The sequence below is a fragment of the Sciurus carolinensis genome, chromosome 3, assembly GCF_902686445.1.
Source record: "Sciurus carolinensis chromosome 3, mSciCar1.2, whole genome shotgun sequence".
Classification (NCBI taxonomy): Eukaryota; Metazoa; Chordata; class Mammalia; order Rodentia; family Sciuridae; genus Sciurus; species Sciurus carolinensis.
This window is the reverse complement of record NC_062215.1, coordinates 76,802,383-76,825,652: the sequence shown is the minus strand read 5'-3', so window position 1 is coordinate 76,825,652 and position 23,270 is coordinate 76,802,383.

The following is a 23,270-nucleotide window of genomic DNA, read 5'->3' as shown; positions in this document are numbered from 1 at the left end:
GAAGAGAAACCCAGCTTGACATACTGGGGTTTATGGACTCCTAGTCTAATGTTCTTTTTCACTTCTGAGTTCAGTATCATGGTTTGAACTTCAAACAATTAAATACCACCTGCGATAATAAAGACATTTAGGAAAGAAAGGTGTAAAACCACAGGTAAACCAAATGTTGAAAGTTATTTCAAACGAAGCCTTCCATCAGCCTCTCAAAACCAAGATTGACATTCCAATTCTCTCCTTAAATGATAATGTCTAACTTAAAAACAAAGTCTAAACTATGGAGGTTGGGATGAGATGTAGAGATTGTGTTAAGTGGCAAGAGTTATTTAAAGTCATTGAGATAATAAAGCCTTCATTCTTTAACAAGAGTGAGATAATGAGATGTTAATCCTTCCAAGATTCAATAGATTATTCTAATGAACTATACCTGACAGCTTTGAACTGTATATAAAAACTTATTAATCTTTTGACAGATGTTGAGGGTTTTCTTTCTCTCAGCATAAAGTCAATGATCAGAGAGTTATAGTTGAAATTGCTCACTGACATTTTCATGGCATAGTACAATATTGAGGTGTTCTCTCTCTCTCTGTGCCTCTCTGCCATCTTATCTTTATTGAGTTAAATAAAACTCTGCAAAGCAAAAACTAGTAATGATGGAATAGATTAAATGGCGTGAGGGTCTGGTGATAAACCGAATTAAACACAAATGATACAGGCTTTTATCTACTGCTCAGTAGGACTCAGTCTTGTAAATTGAACTGGCTCATTCATTTCATGAAGCTGTTCCAAACATCTTGTTTGTGCCAGGCAAGATGTTGATGCCAGCGATAGAAATTAACTGGAATGTGCTCTCTGTCCTTAAAAATCTCAGTATGGAGTGAGCAGTTGTGATGGGTGACCATGGACTTCCCTCCAGACAAGGGGGAAAGCAAGCACCTGAGATGGGCAAAGGATGCAAGAAGGGGCAGGGGAGATGGGTGTAAAGGCTTGGAACTGTTGGAACTGAGATACTAGAGAGAGTGAGTAGGAAGACAGAAGGTAGACTGAATAAGGTGCAATTATTGGTATTGAGTGTGTTTATAGCACTGGTTTTCAATTTTTTCTTGGACCATGACTCAACATAAGAGAAATCTATTATATATCTTGACCCCAGCACACATGCATATAATTGAAATAAAATTTCATGAGAGTTCTTACCTTTACTATCATCAGCAAATGCTGATATTTCCTCTTCCATTTTATTCTGTTTTATGTAATGTTAATAAAAAACTGATTTAAAGACTTAACTACTATGTTGCCACTCTGGCTTAAAAATCACTGGGGATGGATGGTTGACAAGGGGTAGGAGCCAAACTCATGGTTAGTGACGAAGTAAATTAACCAAGAGGTCAGAGTGTTAGATGGATTTATCAAGGATTTTGAAGTCACTGAGGATCAAGATAGGAGTAAGGGCAGAGAGAAATATGATGGTCCAGGGGAAAGATCTTGACTGAATGAGGAGAAAGAACCAGGAGGACAGCAAGTGACTGGTACAGAGGAGGGAGGGAGCAGTTATAGTCTGATAGGACATGCCTCAGAGGTGCTGGGAAGAAGTGAAGATCATAGTGTGGGAGCAACTCTGAAGTGTTACAGGAAACCTGTCCTGTGAAAGACACTCAGTTTCCACTTAGGGATTTTGTGGGGGAAAACGTCAGGGAGACGCACCTTCAGTTAGAAGAAGGTGTGAGAATATTTAGAGTGAGTGGGAGGTTAGAGAAAACCTGCCCTCTGGAACTCATAGTCTCTCATCAAGTTTGAGGGATCAAGGAAAGGTGAGAATTGGGTTAGTTTAGGAGAGGTGTCAAACTTTGAGGGCAAAAGTCTCAGGGAGGAATCTGAGGCTCTAATGTGACGGAGGTGGGAGTAGAGACTAGAGGGCTTCCACATGGCTCTCAGTTGAAGAGGTTGAGCCTCCTTTATAAGTCTCTTGAACAGTGTGGAGGACCATATCAGAGAGCACTTGGTGGGTGCGTGTCTGATGTTTTCACCAAGAGGAGGTGAGGGAGAGGAATGAGATACCACCTCTATTCTCTATATAAAGACTTAGAGGTTTGATCAAGCAATGGACTACACCAAGTGGAAAATGCAGGTACCAATCACTAAGGGAGAAAAGAAAAGCATTTTCTATTTCTAATTTTTCAGAAAGTGTCATGGATAGGATAAAATCTAAGTTGAGTCGTGACTGATGAAGTCTGCTCTTGGTTATAAATGGAAAACAAAAAAACAAAAATATAGTCCAAAAAGTGAAAAAAGCCCTTCAGAAAGGACAGAGAAAGCATAGTATAGTAAATATATAAACCAGTAACACAAATTATGTTATATGCATGCATAAATGTCATAATGAATCCCACTATTATGTATAATTATTATGTGTCAATAATTTTTTAAAAGAATCACATGATGTGCCATATATATGAACATGTTTATATTTATATGTCAGGTTTTAAAATTTAAGAAATATTAAAAGATACAAATATCAAAAAAATTGGCTGAATACTACCAAAAGTGCTATACAGATTCAATGCAATTCCAATTAAAATCCCAATGATGTACCTTACAGAAATAGAGCAAGCAATTATGAAATTCATCTGGAAGAATAAGAAACCCAGAATAGCTAAAGCAATCATTAGCAGAAAGAGTGAAGCAGGGGGTATCGCAATACCAGATCTTCAACTCTACTACAAAGCAATAGTAACAAAAACGGCATGGTATTGGTACCAAAATAGAAAGGTAGATCAATGGCACAGAATAGAGGACATGGACACAAATCCAAATAAATACAATTTTCTCATACTAGACAAAGGGGCCAAAAATATGCAATGGAGAAAAGATAGCCTCTTCAACAAATGGTGCTGGGAGAATTGGAAATCCATATGCAACAGAACGAAACTAAACCCATATCTCTCACCATGCATGAAACTCAACTCAAAATGGATTAAGGACCTCGGAATGAGACCAGAGACCTTGCATCTTATAGAAGAAAAAGTAGGTCCAGAACTTCAACATGTCGGCTTAGGACCAGACTTCCTCAACAGGACTCCAATAGCACAAGAAATAAAAGCAAGAATTATTAACTGGGATAGATTCAAACTAAAAAGCTTTCTCTCAGCAAAGGAAACTATCAGCAATGCGAAGAAAGAGCCTACAGAGTGGGAGAAAATCTTTGCCAATCATACTTCAGATAGAGCACTAATCTCCAGAATCTATAAAGAACTCAAAAAACTCTACACCAAGAATGCAAATAATCCAATCGACAAATGGGCTAAGGAAATGAATAGACACTTCACCGAAGAAGATCTACAAGCAATCAAAAAACATATGGAAAAATGTTCAACATCTCTAGTAATAAGAGAAATGCAAATCAAAACCACCCTAAGATTCCATCTCACCCCAATTAGAATGGCGATTATCAAGAATACAAGCAACAACAGGTGTTGGCAAGGATGTGGGGAGAAAGGTACACTCATACATTGCTGGTGGGGCTGCAAATTATTGCAGCCACTCTGGAAAGCAGTATGAAGACTCCTTAGAAAACTTAGAATGGAACCACCATTTGACCCAGCTATCCCACTCCTTGGCCTATACCCAAAGGATTTGTAAAATCAGCATATTACAGAGATACAGCCACATCAATGTTCATAGCTGCTCAGTTCACAATAGCCAGAATGTGGAACCAACCTAGATGTCCTTCAATTGATGAATGGATAAAGAAACTGTGGTATATATATACAATGGAATATTAGTCTGCCATAAAGAATGATAAAATTATGGCATTTGCAGGCAATGGATGAAATTGGAGAATATCATGCTAAGTGAGATAAGCCAATCTCAAAAAACCAAAGGACGAATGATATCGCTGATAAGTGGATGATGACATGTAATGGGGGGTGGGTTAGTGTTAGGGTTAGAGTTAGGGTTAGGGAGGGGGGCAAGAATGGAGGAAGGAAGGACTGTATAGAGGGAAAAAAGGGGGGGTGGGGGGAAGGGAAAAAATAACAGAATGAATCAAACAACATTATCCTACGTAAATTTATGATTACACAAATGGTATGCCTTTACGCCATGTACAGAGAAATAACATGTATCCCATTTGTTTACAATAAAAAAAAAAAAGAAAAAAAATTGGCTGAGTGCAATGGCTCATGCCTGTAATCCCAGCAACTCAGGAGGCTGAAGCAGGAGGATTGCCAGTCTCAGCAATTTAGCAAGGCCCTACGCAACTTAATGAGATCCTATCTCAAAATAAAGAAATGAAAGGAGCTGAAGATGTAGCTCAGTGGTAAAGTGCCCCTGGGTTCAATCCCTAGTCAAAAACAAACCTCCAGGGCTACAACAGGAAGTGATTAGATAGTATGGTGTTCTAGGGCTTTGATTCCTTTCCTCTCATGGGATGGTCCAGTAATCTGCCAGTCTTCAGGTAGGTGACTTGGTCAAGTGTATGGATGTGGTGTATGCACATGGGAGAGTCTTCAGACTTCCATGGGAGGAGACCCTAGCCACTTGTTCATAGCTGTGTCCCCAGCAGTGTCCCTGCAGAGCCATGAGGTCAGAGAAGGTAAATCATAAATCTGGAGTTACTGGATTGTGAAGATGATGGGACTCTCTGGTAGTTTGTCCAGGCCATTCATTCATTCCATTGTTCTTCCAAGTACATGTTGAGCAACAATAAGCAAGGAGGAAAATTGTGTGGGTGGAAAATCCTCTTGGAAGAAGTAAGACCTGAGCTGGGTCTTGTCACTGGCTTACAACAAACCAGAGGCCACAAGTCATTTTTTGAAGTGCAAAATATTCTATAATAGAAATGCAGTAAGGGAAAATATCATTTTCTGAAGAGTTTGTGTGATGAACTGTAGGTGAAGTGTAAGTGTTTGTCAGCACCATGACTGGGACTCAGAAGCACAGACAGTTGTGGTCCACACTGACCCCAAGAGGGATAATTCTGATGCCTCCTCCTCAAGGGACTTTAGGTGTCAGTCTCGGCTTCAGCATCCTCACCTGTAAAGCAGAGGGGTTCTCATCTAATAAGAGGGCTGTGAATCTACAGCAGATAGAATGCTAATGTATATTATTTAACAATATGTTTTAATTGAAGTTTTCTGTCTCATGGGATCAGAGAATTAAACTCATTGCCCATATTATTAAAATAATAAAATGTCTTGGAAACCAGAGATTTCATTTTTATATTCATCACTGATCATTGAGTTAAAATCATGTGGTCAAATAATGAATTATATTATCAGCTATGTAAATAATGAATCACATCAGTTTTTTAAAAGCTATATTAAAATGGAGGAAATGGACAAACTCCAAAAGTAAGGAGGAAGAGCTATTCTTTAAAGCTAAGTTAATTTTTTCTTTTTAACTGATACACTTAGAAACTGGCTAAAAGATAACTATGAAAGTAGGAAATGGTCTTAGAGGCTTTTTAAAAATAGATCTTAAACTGCAGTCCTGCATAGAAGCAGGAAACTAGATATTACAATGTATTTGTCTTCTCTTAGATTCACCTTTCTCTTTTTCCTGACAGCACATTTATCCATGTGTCTTTCATGTTGAGCTTTTTAAATGACTGGATTCATTTGCAATTTGCTAGAAGGAGGTAGAATGCAGCTTCTGATTTTTGAAAGGAAATTTTTTAGGGTAATAGAATGATTGAACACAAGGTACTACTGATATAGTTTCTAATAACTTCCCAGAGATTAGAGAGAGAAAGCTGTGAATAGAAAACATGGTTATCTGAGTTTTAAATGTATATGGTTAAAATGAAAGAGGTTTTTTTTTTCTTTAAATAGAGATTGATATGGGCTTAGAAGTTTGGCACAGCAGAAGGGAAAAATAATAGCCTTAGCTGCACTGTGATCTATTGCTACTTATCATCGAGAATCAGCTAATGGGTTGCAGTTCTTCCTCTTCTTTATTTAATACGTTGGGGTTACATCTGCATATCTGTGATGAGAATCAAGCTACAAGTATCTGTAGTTGTTCTAGGCAACTGTTCTATAGTCATTCTAGGTGACAAATAATAGAAAATACTGCAAAAAACAGGAAGCCTGCATTGTGTGGTTTCTATGAGTGTGAACAAATGTAGGTGTAAATTCATTAGTCCAGGGCTCAGTAGATGGTAGGTACACACCAAGTGATGACTATTATTATAATTTTGAGAGTATTCATTAGAGAGTAGGGCCTGTGGCAAAGCAACCAACCAAGTAAAAGAAGTCTCATGCTTTTCCCCTTGGTTTTTCCTTTAATTTATTCAAAAAGAATGTCAAACTTCAGAAAAATAACAAGAATAACAACAATACAAAGAATGCCCATGCACTCTTACATAGAGTTGCCTATTGTTATTTGCTCTCTCTCTTTACATACCTGTGCATCTGTCTATCTATCTACCTATCAATTAATCATATATCTTCTATCTTCATATTTTTCCTTAATCAATACATATTTCATATACCATGGCCCTGTAAGTGTAAATATTTTATTAAGTATTTCCTAAGAATATGGGCATCTTTGTATATAAACAATGTCATTCTCAACTGCAGCAAATTTAATGTGTGTGCTGCTTTTATGTAATTTACCCTCCATGTTCTGATTTTGTCAATTGACCTATTTTTTTTATGGAATTTTCACACATGAACTAAACAACCCAACCAGGATCAGGTCTTATATTTGGTTGTCATGTCTGGAATATTTTTCTATCTGTCTTTGTCTTTTATGACATAGGCATTTCTGAAGAACTAAATTCTAAAAGTCAATGTTATATAAAAAGGTACATCTCCTTTGTTGCCCCATTCTTCCAACCTCTTATAGATAACCAATATCATGGTTTTCAAGATTATCCTTCTTGTGCTGCTGTTGGTGAAGATAAGTACATGCAGACTGCTTTTTTATTTCTATTTCTTATTGAAAGATGGCATATTCATATGCTGGTTTTCACTTTGCAAGATTTATAGTGTCTTCTGGAAATCCCTTCACATCAGTTCATAAAATTGTCTTCCTTATTTTTCACAACTGCGTGCTACTTTATGGTGTGTGTGTGTGTGTGTGTGTGTGTGTGTGTGTGTGAGAGAGAGAGAGAGAGAGAGAGAGAGAGAGAGAGAGAGAGAGAACAGAGAGAAACAGAGAGACAGAGACCTGTTTATACCCAGGTCTCGAGTTTCTCTATACCTGGACTCTGGTAGTTTCTGAATTACTGTTTAATAAGATCAAATAATGTTACAACAAGTAACAGTGCATATAGTTGTATATTGTTTGAAATGTATATTCGAGGTAAGTAGGATTGTTGACATCAAGGGTGAACATTTGTGTATATGTGTGTGCATTGTATTTAGAATTACCCAAATCTATAGAGGTGAGATGTCCAATTTCACATCAGCACCTGTACTGGACATGGAGCTGGAAAGACTCTTTTGTGGTCCCTGGTGAAGTGCAATATTCCCAGTTACAAGTAAGTGTGGCATTTTTGGTTTGACTGGCTGTTCTTTCTATCTCTCATGTAAATATTACTTAAGAATATGGGCATTTTTGTACATAACCACAATGCCATTTTCAACTTTAGCATCTCTCCCTTACTTATCAAACTTGCTTCAGTTTCTCACTTTGAGGGAAAGTGATGCTCACTCTGTTCAGAGCCTTCTTTTATTATTTTTCTTTTTTCTACATTCTTAAATTGGCTCATTATAGTTGTACATAATGATGGGACTTGTAATATATTCATGCATGCACAAAATAAAATGATAAAATTTTGCCAATATCATCCCCCAGTATTTCCCCTTTCCACCCCTCTCCCCTCTTCCTGGTCCCTTTCGTCTCTTCTACTGATCTCCTTTCAGTTTTCATGAGATTCTCTCCATCTTTCTTTTCCTTTTCCCTCTCTACTCTAGCTTCCACATATGAGAGAAAACATACGAATCTTGACCTTCTGAGTTTGGCTTATTTCTTTCAGACTAATTCTTTACTCCTGTTTTTTCTGATCATGCAGAAGAATTTCCTTCTTTTGAAGCGGACCTAATGGAGACATCAGGAGATAGAACAGGACCCAGAACTGAGCATGGAACAGAAGAGAATAAATCAGAGAGGGGATCAGACCACAGTGTTGGAAGCATTATTCTGTGATAATTTGATACAGAGAATTCAATTAGGCAAGAAAAAAACATGGTCCAGGGCAGGAGAGAGTGAGTTCAAGAAGAATCTATAACTGCTGTGATTCATGGAAGGACTGTTCACATTCAAATGTCAAATAAGGCCAGAGAGTGTCCAACATTATCAAGCATCTTCATCTGCTTGGATTAGTTGGGAGACACCTTCAGAAGCTAAGTTTTTTGGGAATTTCAGAATGAGTAGGGAGTAACTAACAGCTATTTTTTTTTAAAATTTTAACTCATTTTTTTTTCAGCTTGATTCAGCTCAGTAATCACTGAATGCTTACTGAAAATCAGGGATTATACCAGACAATGTGGCTTAAAGACATATTGTCCCCAGCCTCTGCCTTCTTGGATCTCCTGGCCACAGGTCCTCATGGGGGTGCAATGCTCAAAGTCACAGGAAGTGCCAACACAGCCAGGAAGATGTAGGACAGATGGTACTGGGATTCCTGGGACCTTTGAAAAGCACCAGACATTCCAGAGGAGGTGGTGGCCACCTAGCTAAATTTTAACAAAATAATGAAAGAGAACCAGAAGACAGGCAATGGGGTTTCAGGCAGGGAGAACATCCTCTGGTCTGTAAACATGGCCTAGAAGAACGAAATGGTAGAGTGTGCCTGTATAGAGCTGCAGATGCTGGATGCCAAGTGGGAGGCAGAGGGAGAGGTGGGAAGGACTGTCTTTGGAGCCCCTTGTCACTTTTTGTGGTGAAGGAACATGCACAGATTTTTCTTTTGTCAGTAACTCAACTATCTATGCATTGGTTCTAGTTGTTAACAATCAGGAAAAGCAGAGGTAACAATATTAATAATAGCATGCAGATGATCCTATAAGAAGATCCTGCAAGATTCTGTAACATGCTGTAATAGATTCTTCTGATGTGGTTACATCTCAATAAAGTCATTGTAAAGTGCCCACATCATAAGTCAAAAATGCATTTCATGCACCTGACCTGCCTTAAATATGCTCAGAAATCTTACATTAGCCAACGGTTGGCAAATCATCTAACACAGCATGTTTTATAACATAGATATTGTTGCTCGCAAGGAATTTTCTGAAAATTATACTTAAAGTGAAAAACAGAATACTTGTATGGGTATGGTACATTTTTGCACTCTGGGAAAGTCAAAAAATCAAGTCAAATCATGATGAATCAAGACCATCTGGAGTCCTTTCTTGAGAAGGAAATTGTACAAATGAGATCTAGAAATTGTCTTGTCTGGAGAAATCAGTGGATTCATGATAATTTGCCAGGAGATCCTGAGAAGAGTGCTGCTTGACTTTGAGCTTAATTGGAATCACTGTAATTATCATCCTCTTTTGGAAATCATCTCATGGATTATTGGGTGTTAAAATAAGCATGAATTCTTCATGACAATAGGTTTGTGACATCTTCTCCAGTGAGGCAAGATTTAGCGTCCTATAGTTAGTGTCAGGGGTACCTAAGAAATGTTAGCACTCCTTGGAAATTCAGCTTTGACCTCGTCTTACTGTGAATGATGTGTTGGTTTGACCAAAATCTCTGTTAACTAATATATATAAATAAATATATATATATATATATATATATATATATATATATATATTTAATCAATATATTTTGTTATTCTTTAATATAGTCCTTAACCACCTTTGGGATGAAATCAATCCTTCCCACAGTGATATTATTCTTTTCAAGTCTAAATATAAGTATGATTTCTGACTGGTTGAAGTTATCAGAGTTAGTAGCAAACTGGTTTTCAGTTAAAACCCTTACTTTTCTGATACCTGGGAGGAGAGTCTAACCACTTGCCAGCTACTGCAGCTTCCACACCTTTGAGGTGACTTTTCTCTCTTCCTGTTCTCTTCTTTCTTTCTCTGATTTTCTGCAGCCTGTTTCTCTTTCACATCACATACTTTTAAATCTCAGTCGGGGCATTATTATATCATCCATCATTCCAAGTTGATGATGGATTGACCTGATCTGTAACATTATTAAAACGTGTGTGTTTCCTTCTATTCTTTTGCTATTATCAGTTACAGCCAGCAAGAATTTTCATCTGGATGTAAAGGTGGTGTCTGCTAGGTCTGTTTTTCATTCAGTTGACCAACTAAACATTCTGGACACCACTGCTAAGCATCTATTTGGTTATGAAACTGCCTGTTTTCTGAGTTTCTGTGTTTTTTTCTGCCTACACACTTGAAGCTTATTGGTTTTATTCTTTCTTGCTCACACTGATAAAAATAAATGCTAATTCATGGATTAGAAGCAACTGCACCTTGAACAAAGAAAATACAATAGCATATAAATGAATGCTTCTGAAACCCAATAGAAAATGTAACCTACTATGATAGGATAATTATGTGTTACAACAACCTTTTGTAGGTTTCATATTTATCTCAAATCTGGGGTTAGAGTACATGTGAGAAGTCATTGGGTTTCATAAGATGATGTTGATTTGAGTCACATTATCAAACTCTATTGATTTTAGTAATAGAATGATTCTTTTGTAAGTGCTAGCTAGATGACGATATTGCATAACAGTAACAACAAAAATATGATTTCCTTCTCAAGGCCATTGGCCATGACCTCGGTACAAGTTTGAATCATGCCAATGACAGTGGTTGCTTTAAATTTTACAACACTGTGTTTAAGGTTGGCTATATGTTTTTAAGAGAAAACATTTTAATTTAAGAAAGATTTCATTTAAACCTAGAAAGCTTAAAAAAAACTGGGAATAAAGGTTGAATTTTATCAAAAACTTTTTCTTCAGTATCTGCTGAACTGATAATGTGATTGTTATCCCTTACTATCTTTCTCTCAAACACAATACAATTTCATGTGGTGTAGTGAATCACTCAGAACATTTTTTGACATGGAAGCATGCTCACTTCCTGAGACAAATCTTATGGGCATAAAGTTGGTTTTGTAGTTGTACGCTGTCTTTTTTTTTTTTTTTTTCTTTTCTTTTCTTCTTTCTTTTACTCTGTTGTATTCAAATTTTTAGCAGCTTTCTGTTGGTCAGCCAGCTTTTGTCCAGTTTAGCATCAGAAGTCTTTTGTAGAAGTGGGGCCTCCCTGGCTTTCCTGTACGCTAGAAGAATTGTGGAGCTGAGTTTTGTTAGAACACCTCTACAGAACAATTTTCTTCTGTCTCTGTTTTATGATAATGATTTTGGTTATCGGAAGATTATGTTTATTACTTTTTACCAAGTCAATTTTGATAATTTAAATTTTCCTTAGAGACATTTCTCTTCTAGGTTTTCAGCTATGGTGAAAAGGTTGTACCCATTCTTCTCCTATCACTTTAACAGTTTCCTCTTCATTGTTGTGTAAAAATTATTTTCAAGAGTATTCATTTAAATGTTTGATATTTTTGGTTTGTCTTTTCATTTATGTGTATTTCAAGGATTTTTCCAGGTTATCTTTTATAAATCAGCTCATTTTTCTATTTTACTTTTCACTAATTTTTGCTTTAAACTGTATCACCCCTTTTCTCCTATTTATTAGGTATGTTTCTACCTTTTAGAAAACTAGTTACTTTTTTCCATTCTTCTGATAAAGGACTGCTATGGTTGAATTGAGGAGCTCCTCCCCACCCGCAAAGCTCCGGTGTTAATGCAAGAATGTTCAGAGGGGAAGTGATAGGGTTGTGAGACCGTAACCTAATCAGTCCATCCTAGTTTGAATGGAGTGACTAGGTGGTAACTGTAGGCAGGTGGGGCGATGCTGGAGGAGATGGATCACTGGCGCACTGGAAGAGTGCATTTACCAATGCCCTTTCCCCCTTCTTTCTCACTCTGCTCTCTGAATGTGCCACGAGTGGAGCAGCCTTCCTCTGCCATGTCCTTCCTCTGTGATGCAGAGCAATGGAGTTGGCCATCTGTGGACCGAACCTATGAATCCATGAACCCCATATAAACTTTTCCTCTTCTAAGTTATTATCAGCTACTTCGGTCACATTGATGCAAAAGTTAACTAAAGCAAAGACTTATATTTCCTCTCATTAATGCTTTGATTAGGTCTCTCAGTTTATATGCAAGTTGTTATGCATGTTTCTTTAAAAATTATAATTTTGATTTCTTCTTTAACCCAGGAATTAGCTTAAAGCATGTTTAACATCATGCATATGGATTTTCTTTTGGGTAGCATTTTGTTGCTCTTATCTACTTTGAGTGCATTTGTGTTCAACAAGTCTAGCCTCTTTGCTTTTTGCTTTTTAGAATTTGGTAGGTTTTGTTTTGTAACTTAATGTATGATTGGTGTTGTCAATGTTTCATGTATGTTTGAAGGAATATGTTCTTTTAGGGACAAATTTTTATCAATAGTTGGGTATACATTGAGCTTTTAAAAATTTATTTTTTCCCAGCATCATCTTAGTTTTTCTAGTTTTACTAAGATTTGTTTAAATCTATTTTCATGCCTTTGGGTGTCAATTTCTCCAGTGTTTCCTACACATTTTTCTTTATATGTTATGCCATATTTTCTCTGTGGATTGGACTTTTTTCTTTTGTCAACATAAAATCTTTTCATTTCCTTTGTGCTTATGTTTCCAAAATTGAAAGGTTAGCAGTTAATGTTAGAAATTATAAAATTACATAGTTCTTCTATTTGCATTTGTACTGCATATGTTTCCATAAGTTTTTTAATTTCTTTTGATGTTTCATTATAGGTGTGCGTCTACAATGAAAAATCTGATCTTGTTTGTTATTCAGACTCAGTTTAGTTTTGAAAAACATTTGTTTTGTGGTAAAGCATACATATAATACAAAATATGCATTTTTAAACAATTTTAAGTAATCAATTCTATGATATTCTTTACAATTCATTACATTCTGAATGTTATGAAACTAATACCACTCTATTTCCAAAAGCTTTTTATCACCTAGTAGAAACTATAACCATGGAGCAATAGCTCCTTATACTTCCCTCTCCCCAGCCTCTGGCAAACCCTAATCTACTTTCCGTCTTCACAGATTTGCCAGTTATTCTACAGGCTTATTTGTAAATGGACTCATATAGTATTTATCCTTTTGTGTCTGTTGTAATTCATTATCATAGAGTTTCCAAAGTTTGTGTGTGCTGTGTCATGTCTCAGAAATTCACTCCTCTTTTATAGTTGAGTCATGATTCATTGTATGAATCTAACACATCGTTTAGCCATTCATTAGTTGGACAGCTGAGTTGTTTTGCTCTTTAAATTCTTGTGAATAGTTCTGCAATGAACATTGACATATAGGTTTTTGAGTTCTTGTTTTTATTTATTTTGGGATTCTCTCTTTAGATCTTCCTAGGATTGGCATTGCTGGCTCATATGATAATTCCGTTTAACATTTGAGAAACTGGAGAACTGTTTTCCATAGTGGCTATGCTATTTTTACATCCCCATCAGCAATACCCAAGTGTTCTGATTTCTCTAAATCTTAACTTGGGCACTTGTTATTTTCTGATTCCACCATCTTAGTATGTATGAAGTGATATCTCATTGTGGTTTTGATTTGCGTTTCTGTAAAGATTAGTGATGCTGAATTTCTTTCTTTTATGAGCTTCTGGGCCATTGAATATCTGCTTTGGAGAAATGTCTACTCAGATCCCTCACCCATTTTAAAAATGGGTGTTTGTCTTGTTGTTGTTGTTGTTGTTGTTGTTGAGTTGTAGGCATTCTTTATATATTTTGATTATCAATATCTTATAAGATATTTGATTTTCAAATGTGTTCTTCCATTCTACATGCTGTTTTTTACTTTCTTATAAGGTCTGTTGGTATAAAAATGTTTTCAATTTTGAGGATGTCTGGTGTAATCTACTTTTCCTTTTTCTGCTCATGTTTTTGGGGTCATAGCTAAGACTGTTGACAAATTCACAATCAAGAAGATTTACCTTATGTTTGCTCCTAAGAGTTTGTTGTTGTTGTTGTTTTTATTTAGCTCTTATGTTTAGGTTATTCATTTCAAGTTAACCTTAATATATGGTATGATGTAAGGTTTAATTTTATTCTTTTGCATGTGTGTATACACTTGTCAAATATCAAGTGACCATAGAGGTATGGTTTTATTTCTAGACTCTTGTGTTTCATTGGCTTACATTCCTGTTTTGATTATTGTAGCTCTGTTGCAAATTCAAATTTTGTAAGCGTGAGTTCTTCCAACGTTGTTCTTTTTCAAGACTGTTTTACTATTTGAAGCCCCTTGCAATGCCATAAAAATTTCAGGATTGACTTTTCCATTTCTGAAAAAAGGATATTGAAATTTTGGGAAGGGTTTTATTGAACCTTTTGATTGCTTTGTGTAGTATCAACTTTTGAGTAGTTCTAATATTCTTACATGTAAATATGAACATTTTTCCACTTATTGAGAACTATTCACAATATCCAAGATATGGAATCAATCTAAATGCCTTGTACAGGAAAAGTGGATGAAGAAAATGTGGAGTACATATACAGTGGTATACTTTTGAGTCATAAAAGGAGGAATCCTGTTGTTTGCAATAATGGGAATGAGCTTGAAGGACATTAGACTGAGTGAAATAAGCCAGGTACAGAAAGCAAATATTGCATTATCTTACTCAAATCTAGAAAAGCATCTTGTAGAAGTAGAGAATAGAATAGTAGTGACTAGAACGGTAAAGAAGTGGGGAGGGGAGATAGACAAAGGTTGGTCAGTGGGCACAGTGTATAGCTAGGAGGCATAAACCCTGGTTATCTATTGCAGAGCAGGTTGACTATAGCTAAAATGACATATCACGTATTCAGGTTTTCTTCAAATTTTTTCCAGCAATGTTTTGTAGTTTTCACTATACAAGTCTTTCACATTTTTCATTAAATTTATTCCCAGATATTTTATTCTTTTAGATGCTATTGCAAATAAAATTGCTTCTTTATTTTCTTTTCAGATTTTCACTACAGGTATATAGAAATAGAACTGATTTTTCAGTCTGAGTTTCTGTTTGTTTCAATTCACATTTATAATGATTTAAAATATGTTTGGGCTTATTTTGTCTTCCATGTGGTATATTTTGTGATTTCTTTTTTTCCCTTTCTTTCTTTTCGTAAAATTAATTCTGGTGGCTTTGAAGAATAGATATGAAAAAAAGATTTGAAAGAAAGTCTGTTTTTTTTAGTAGTTTCTCTTAAATTAACAGATATACTAAATGTTTATACTATATAAATATTTTTTAAAATTAATTTCCAGAATTAATTAGAAGCTATATATTTGCTTGAAAAAAAAACAAGAATCATATCCTATTTTAATTTCCTTTTCTTTTCCTCTATCCACATGTTCTTGATATAAATATAGGGTCTTAATTATATTATTATTATTATTGGTTATTTTTATTTTTCTCCCCTATACTTAGTGATAAGTTTTGACCCTTACTTTTTCTCATATCATTTCCATATCTACTGTTCACTCCTGGATGCACTTTGTTTTCTGTTTTGTCAGAGTGCATTCTTTGGAAATTTTCTACGTTAATCTGTGAATAGTAAACTTAGTTATCTTCCTTCATTCGAAATTTACTTTAGCTTTGCTCTCACTCTTGAATAATATATGACTTGAATAGAAAAATCTTGATCAAAATTATTTCCTCAACTCCTTGAAGAAATTATTTTATTGTATTTCTCCATTTAATGCTGTCAGCAGGAGTCTTATATCAGTTTTATTGTATTTCTTTTGTAAATCATCAATTTTTTCTTTCTAGAAATTTTGAGCATGCTCTTTAAAGTTGTTCATCATGATATAAATACACCGGTTTTCATATGGCATGATTTGGACTTTATCTGAGGCTCCATGTCTTTTTTAAATTCTAAGACATTTCTCCTATCATTGATCTGTGTATATTTCTCCTCTGTTTTCTGTTTTGGGAGTTGTTATTAACAGTTATTAAAATATATGTATCTCACTTCCACTTCTCTCTTTCCTCCCTGTCCTTTTCTCCCTTGCTCTCTCTCCTTTTCCCTTCACTTTCTTCATGTGGTATTTTACTGAAGGTCAGATCAACCTTTAATCTCACTTTAAAAAATCTTATCAGGACTTATTTTCAATATACTAAAGGATATACAGAGTAACAAATTACTTATGTACATATATTCAAACTTAAATAAAATAGTGCCAAAATATCTGAAGTCTCTTGTGTGCCCTTCCTCAATTAGCACCCTTCTCTTTTACCAGAAAAAATCAGAATTTTGCATTTGGTGTTTTACCATTACCATGAAAGTCCTTATATGTATGGCATTGCATCTCACTTTTAATATTATACAAAAGATAATGTATTCCTTTGTAATTTTGCTTTTTATAAAAACTCAGTATTACATTTATGATATTCGTCTATGTTTGTAGATAGTAGTGGCAGTTCATCCCTTCAGTCTATGTTTATATTAAAATGGTTGAATGGACCTCAGTTTATTTATCCATTTTCCTCTTGGCAAACATTTGGGCTATTTCGGGTACTTATCATCACAGGCAGCCTTGTGAACATCCTTGTCTGCCTCTTTCTTATTGAATTACAGATTGCCTTATGTATCCTAGATAGGAATACTTTGAGGGTGATATGCATCCCAAATTCTGTCTTCTCAAGTTCTAATAGGTTATTTTTGCCCTCCTCAAATGGTTTCTTTTAATAAAGACAAGTTTTAAAATTAGTGTGTAGTTGAATACATTAATTACTCTCATTAAAGTTTGCCCTTGTCATGTCTTATTAAGAAAGACTTTATTGAGATCATAAAATATACTCCACTGCTTTCTTCTGTTTTCAAGAATTGATTTCTTCATACTTATGCCTTGATCATCTTTGATTGATTATTGCTTATAGAGTAGTTAAGAGAACTAATTTTATTTCAGTTTCCATAAAAATAACCAAGTATCTCAGTCTCTAGTTACCATGTAACTATAAACCACAGGATAAATAGCTAGAGGGGCTGCTGAGGCAGGAAGATTAATCTCCCAAAGGCAGCCAGGATAAGGGTCTTGGAGAACAGGAGGGAAGGGAGACATCATGAAAGGAGACCCTGGTCTGAAGGACACCCTGTGACTTGCTACCCCTGCCAGCGTTAACCACCATGGCTTCTGAGTTAGAATACCTGCTTTTGTTTCTCACAGTTTCATCACAGCTGCCCTTTCTTAGTTACCCTAGCCCTTACCCCAACCAGTGGCCAACCACAAGCATACCCCTACCCAATATGCCTCCTCTTCCCAGACATGTCAAACCACAAGATTGGACCAGTCCTCTTAATTATGTAAATAAGGGATTGAAATTATGCACTTCTGACTGGCTTATTAAGCTCGGAGCTTAAAGAGCTTGATTGATCCATGCTGGCATCTCTCCCCCAACCTTTGCTGGGCCATCAGTTATGCCTTTGAAAACCCCTCGACCATTGACACACATTGGCATTGTCTCTTGGGTTCCCTTCCCTTTGGGAGCTCTGCTTTCTTTCTTCTTATTACTCTAATAAATAGTGGTACTTTGCTCTCAGTCTTGTATCCATGGATTTCTTTCCTTGAATTTGCAAGATGAAAAACATGATTGCTGAGATCTGTGTTGTGCTGCTATGTACATTATGATCCTGAGGGATTTAGATTTGGTATCTGTAAGACTTTGAAAAAATTGTGCTGTATACAGTTTAACTCTCCTCAAAGAAGGAAGACTCAAGCCAGTGAGGTTGTAGATGCTTCTGTTGTCTTGACCCAGAATGTGGCAGATAGAAAGTAGCACAGAAAATTTCAGGTTAGAATGTCCCTGCTGGGCAGCAGAACAAGTTGTTAGTCCCTTATGCAAATATGCCAGAGAACTGGGGTATGAGACTTTTTGGCTATTATTCACTTGCGGAATTCTCTTAGCTTCCTTGAGTAACTTTTACCTAGGGACTGCTTATTTCTTTATATCCTTAAGTTGTAATCATCAGCTTGATATTTTCCAGTGTCTTTATGTTGCATGATGTCACTCGATGCTGTCCACTTGCTGTTTTATAGTAAGTCTCTGATGGAGAGTACAGGAAACCCATTTCTCTGGGCCCAAAAGAAGAGAAAGAAAGATGATGGGCATCATCACTGTCAATCATGTCAGGTATAGTAGGAGAGGCAGTGGGTAGGTAGAGCTCATGTGACTTAAGTGTGATTAATTTCTTTTCCTGTCTTAGCTGAAGGCCAAGAAGTTATTATGAATAAAAAGGGACCTATGGTATTCTGGATAAACAAAGAGATTTTGTCAAGAAACAAAAACAAAAACAGAAATGAAACACCTATTCTAAATGTGTCTACTGTTTTAAGCACTACTTCTGAGCTAACAGTGGAAGTGAGCCATAAAAGAGCAACTTCCTTGTTCTTAAAAACCTTGAAAGCTATTTTTCAGAACACAGGCATAGAACCTTTGGACCTGACCTAAAATGACCTTGAGACCACATTTGGAGGAACCAAATGTGTCTGCAACAAGAGGAACCCTAGGAAGAAGAGGGCCTCAGGGACCTAGATTAGAGGTGAGGACCAACCAGTGTTAGGAGTTCCACCTGGATGGCATTTGGGGCTCAGATGATTCCACCAAGTCTTCCCGTGACAACCAATAGGCCCTCTATTTCTGCGTCTCTGGGATTGCATGAATTCCTTTGCTATGGGGTGGAGGCTGATTGGGGAGATAAATGTGAGTTTTTTCCTATTTCCTTGCTGGATACACTTTAATGAAGCTCTTTGTCTTTGCGAAATTCTGAAGTTATAGTATTGGCTTCTATGCCCATTGGCTCTGCTGGGCGTTGAGAGTGCCTCAGCTGTACGTACATCACAGCACTACACACGTTACCCCAGGTGACTTCTTTATGCATTTTTCTTTCTACTGCCTTATGCACTCTGTGCTTGGACTTACACCCTTCACCTGGGTATCCTTTCTTGATCTCTATCTACCTTTCTGTTGAACTAAATTGATATAAACATTTTAGGTGATAACTAGAGAAGCAGCATAATAGAAAACCCAAAAACTGGGCTCCAATCCTACTTGGGTCATTTACTGCCTTGGTACTTTGGAACAGTTAATATCTGCATCTTAATTTGCTGTTCTATGAAATGAGAATCATGACTAGAGTTATGTTGGGATCAGAAAGAATAATATCTTCCATTTGAAATGTCACACAGTTGAACCTATATTTATATTCCTTTTTAATATTTATACCCCTGTTTTTTCAAAAACAAGTTTTTTCTCTTGTTTTCATTTTTAAAAGAGCACTTGTAATGATGGCCCCTTCAATAAGCAAAGGATGAAATCACATGTGTTCTTTACTGCTGTTTCCTTGCGTAGGGAAGACAAAATAGATGAAGGGTTGGCATCTGGTTCCAGGGACCAGAGGCCACTTGGGAGTTTTTGAGAAATTCAGGATCTCAAACATCTTGAATCAGAAATGTTCATTTTAGAAATTTGTCCCAGGAGATTCAAATGCCCATTCAAGTGTGCAAAGAGCTGCGTCAGAGCAAGTTGGTGAACCCTGATTTGCATAAGCCTAAGAAATTTATTCTAGTGTCATGCTAATGAAAGGGGGCTGATGAGAAAATATGGACCAACTGATGGAAGGAGGGTGGACTTTAACTGCTCCGACTGATTCCATATCCCTGTGGCTTCTTATTTTATTGGTGCGCCAGCTTAGAGCAGCTGGACTCCATGGCAGCTGCTGTCCCCAGAGAAACCAAACCAAATGTCCCCTCTGATATGTAATAGTGGATTATTTCATTTCTCTGTCTAGGGTTCTTTCTTGTGCCCATGTCAACTGAATGTAAAGGCTTGTGTCTCCCCAGGGATGCAAGGGACTGAAACTACAACACCCCTCCCTTTAATCCCCCCCTTTAATGTTTTATTAAAAAAAAAAAGTCTTCCAAAACAAAGACTTTAATATAATATATATTGATTTGTGGAGTTTCACGTCTCATAGAAAACATATTGTTACCTTTTGAAGCGACGACCTTCACTGACATTTTGAGTCAAACACATTGGCCTAGTGGACCATCTTTTGTTTTTGTCTTAAAAAATCTGTACATTTATTTGAAATTTGAGATTATCTCTGATCAATTTGATATCTGTTCTCTAAACTTAATCATTTATAATCAACTCTGCAGTTTCCTTTGTGGCAGATAAATATAGACTTGCAGGGCCATCAAGATGAGGGCCTTTTGTCCTACCTTGTGTGAAAACTGAGTAAATACCACCACTGAAAGTTGGGCAGTTGCTTAAGAAGCACTTTTCAACAGGAAAAATGACTTTTCTATTTTCCAGCTAATCTTTTATGTGTTGGTTCAGCAAACATTTCAAACACACTTGTAATAAAACCTGATCTCAGAGTAAAAAGATGAGAAAAAGAAAATGTGAGAATTTCTGACTTTAAGATGTCAAGAATTTAGGAGGAGGACAAATAGTTTTCAATTAATTGTAAATAAAACTTGATACAAGTGATTGGATATAAGTAGAATGATATAAGTAAGGTATATAGAGAGCTCAGTCTGTCCTGGGGAGAGAAAAGGAGATTGTCTCAGAGAGGATTTGAAGTCATAGAACAAGTAACTAAACTGTGTGTTTACCAAAAAAGACCCTGTGAGGACCAGGGTGGGCAGTAGTACATGCCCCTAGAGAGAAGAGAGATAAGAGACAGAATTGCATTAGGCAGCATTAGATAGCATGTTTGTGACGTGCAATAGAGGATTATTCCAATTACGATTAGTAATAAGCAATTCATTTTTCATTGTATCTGGTACTCCTAGGGGCACACTCAAATACAACTACCTTAAAAGACAAAAGCTTCACAAAACAATATTTATCTTTGCTACACACAATGTGTTTTGATATTTTCTTTCTTTTCTTATTTTTCTCTTCAATTCTATTCTGTTTCATTGATTAACAAGCTGGTCATCACTTATCAACTTGATTACCATTCACTAGGCAGCAGTTACCCACAGTTTGAAAGACAAGCTGGTGGTGTCTGAGGATGCAAGTGTAGGTTATGAGGCTGGAGTGACGGCAAGATCAAGACCACATGTGGGGACACAGGATTATTTGAGCATAAATGTCACTTAGGTAAGAGAATGGATAAAGTGTCTCCTAATTTATATCTCTTTGCTCTTTCTCTCCAGCATCTCATCCGTAAAATTTCTTGGTTTATATTCCCATGTCTCCAGACTGATGCCTACTTCTTTATCTTTTTTTTCTCTCTTTTTTTTTCATTGTAAACAAATGGGATACATGTTGTTTCTCTGTACATGGCATAAAGGCATACCATTTGTGCAATCATAAATTTACATAGGCTAATGTTGTTTGATTCATTCTGTTACTTTTTCCCTTCCCCCCACCCCTCCCACCCCTCTTTGCCCTCTATACAGTCCTTCCTTCGTCCATTCTTGCCCCCCTCCCTAACCCTAACTCTAACCCTAACACTAAACCTTCCCACCCGCCATTATGTGTCATCATCCACTTATCGCGATATCATTTGTCCTTTGGTTTTTTGAGATTGGCTTATCTCACTTAGCATGATATTCTCCAGTTTCATCCATTTGCCTGCAAATGCCATAATTTTATCATTCTTTATGGCTGAGTAATATTCCATTTTACCTGTATGCCACAGTTTCTTTATGCAGTCATCAATTGAAGGACATTTGGGTTGGTTCCACAATCTGGTTACGGTGAATTGAGCAGCTATGAACATTGATGTGGCTGTATCTCTGCAGTATGCTGATTTTAAGTCCTTTGGGTATAGGCCAAGGTGTGGGATAGCTGGGTCAAATGGTGGTTCCATTCCAAGTTTTCTAAGGAATCTCCACACTGCTTTCCAGAGTGGCTGCACTAATTTGCAGCCCAACCAGCAATGTATGAGTGTACCTTTTTCCCCACATCCTCGCCAACACCTGTTGTTGCTTGTATTCTTGATAATTGCCATTCTAATTGGGGTGAGATGGAATCTTAGTGTAGTTTTGATTTGCATTTCTCTTATTACTAAAGATGTTGAACATTTTTTCATATGTTTGTTGATTGCTTGTAGATCTTCTTCGGTGAAGTGTCTATTCATTTCCTTAGCCCATTTGTCGATTGGATTATTTGCATTCTTGGTGTAGAGTTTTTTGAGTTCTTTATAGATTCTGGAGATGAGTGCTCTATCTGAAGTATGATTGGCAAAGATTTTCTCCCACTCTGTAGGCTCTTTCTTCGCATTGCTGATAGTTTCCTTTGCTGAGAGAAAGCTTTTTAGTTTGAATCTATCCCAGTTAATAATTCTTGCTTTTATTTCTTGTGCTATGGGAGTCCTGTTGAGGAACTCTGGTCCTAAGCTGACATGTTGAAGATCTGGACCTACTTTTTCTTCTATAAGATGCAGGGTCTCTGGTCTCATTCCGAGGTCCTTAATCCATTTTGAGTTGAGTTTCGTGCATGGTGAGAGATATGGGTTTAGTTTCATTCTGTTGCATATGGATTTCCAATTCTCCCAGCACCATTTGTTGAAGAGGCTATCTTTTCTCCATTGCATATTTTTGGCCCCTTTGTCTAGTATGAGAAAATTGTATTTATTTGGGTTTGTGTCCATGTCCTCTATTCTGTACCATTGATCTACCTTTCTATTTTGGTACCAATACCATGCCGTTTTTGTTACTATTGCTTTGTAATAGAGTTGAAGATCTGGTATTGCGATACCCCCTGCTTCACTCTTTCTGCTAATGATTGCTTTAGCTATTCTGGGTTTCTTATTCTTCCAGATGAATTTCATAATTGCTTGCTCTATTTCTGTAAGGTACGTCATTGGGATTTTAATTGGAATTGCATTGAATCTGTATAGCACTTTTGGTAGTATGGCCATTGTGACAATATTAATTCTTCCTATCCAAGAACATGGGAGATCTTTCCATCTTCTAAGGTTTTCTTTAATTTCTTTCTTTAGGGTTCTGTAGTTCCCATTGTAGAGGTCTTTCACCTCTTTTGTGAGATTGATTCCCAAGTATTTTATTTTTTTCGAAGCTATTGTGAATGGGGTAGTTTTCCTAATTTCTCTTTCTGAAGATTCATCACTTATGTATAAAAATGCATTAGATTTATGTGCATTGATCTTATATCCAGTTACTTTACTGAATTCACTTATGAGTTCTAAAAGTTTTCTGGTGGAATTTC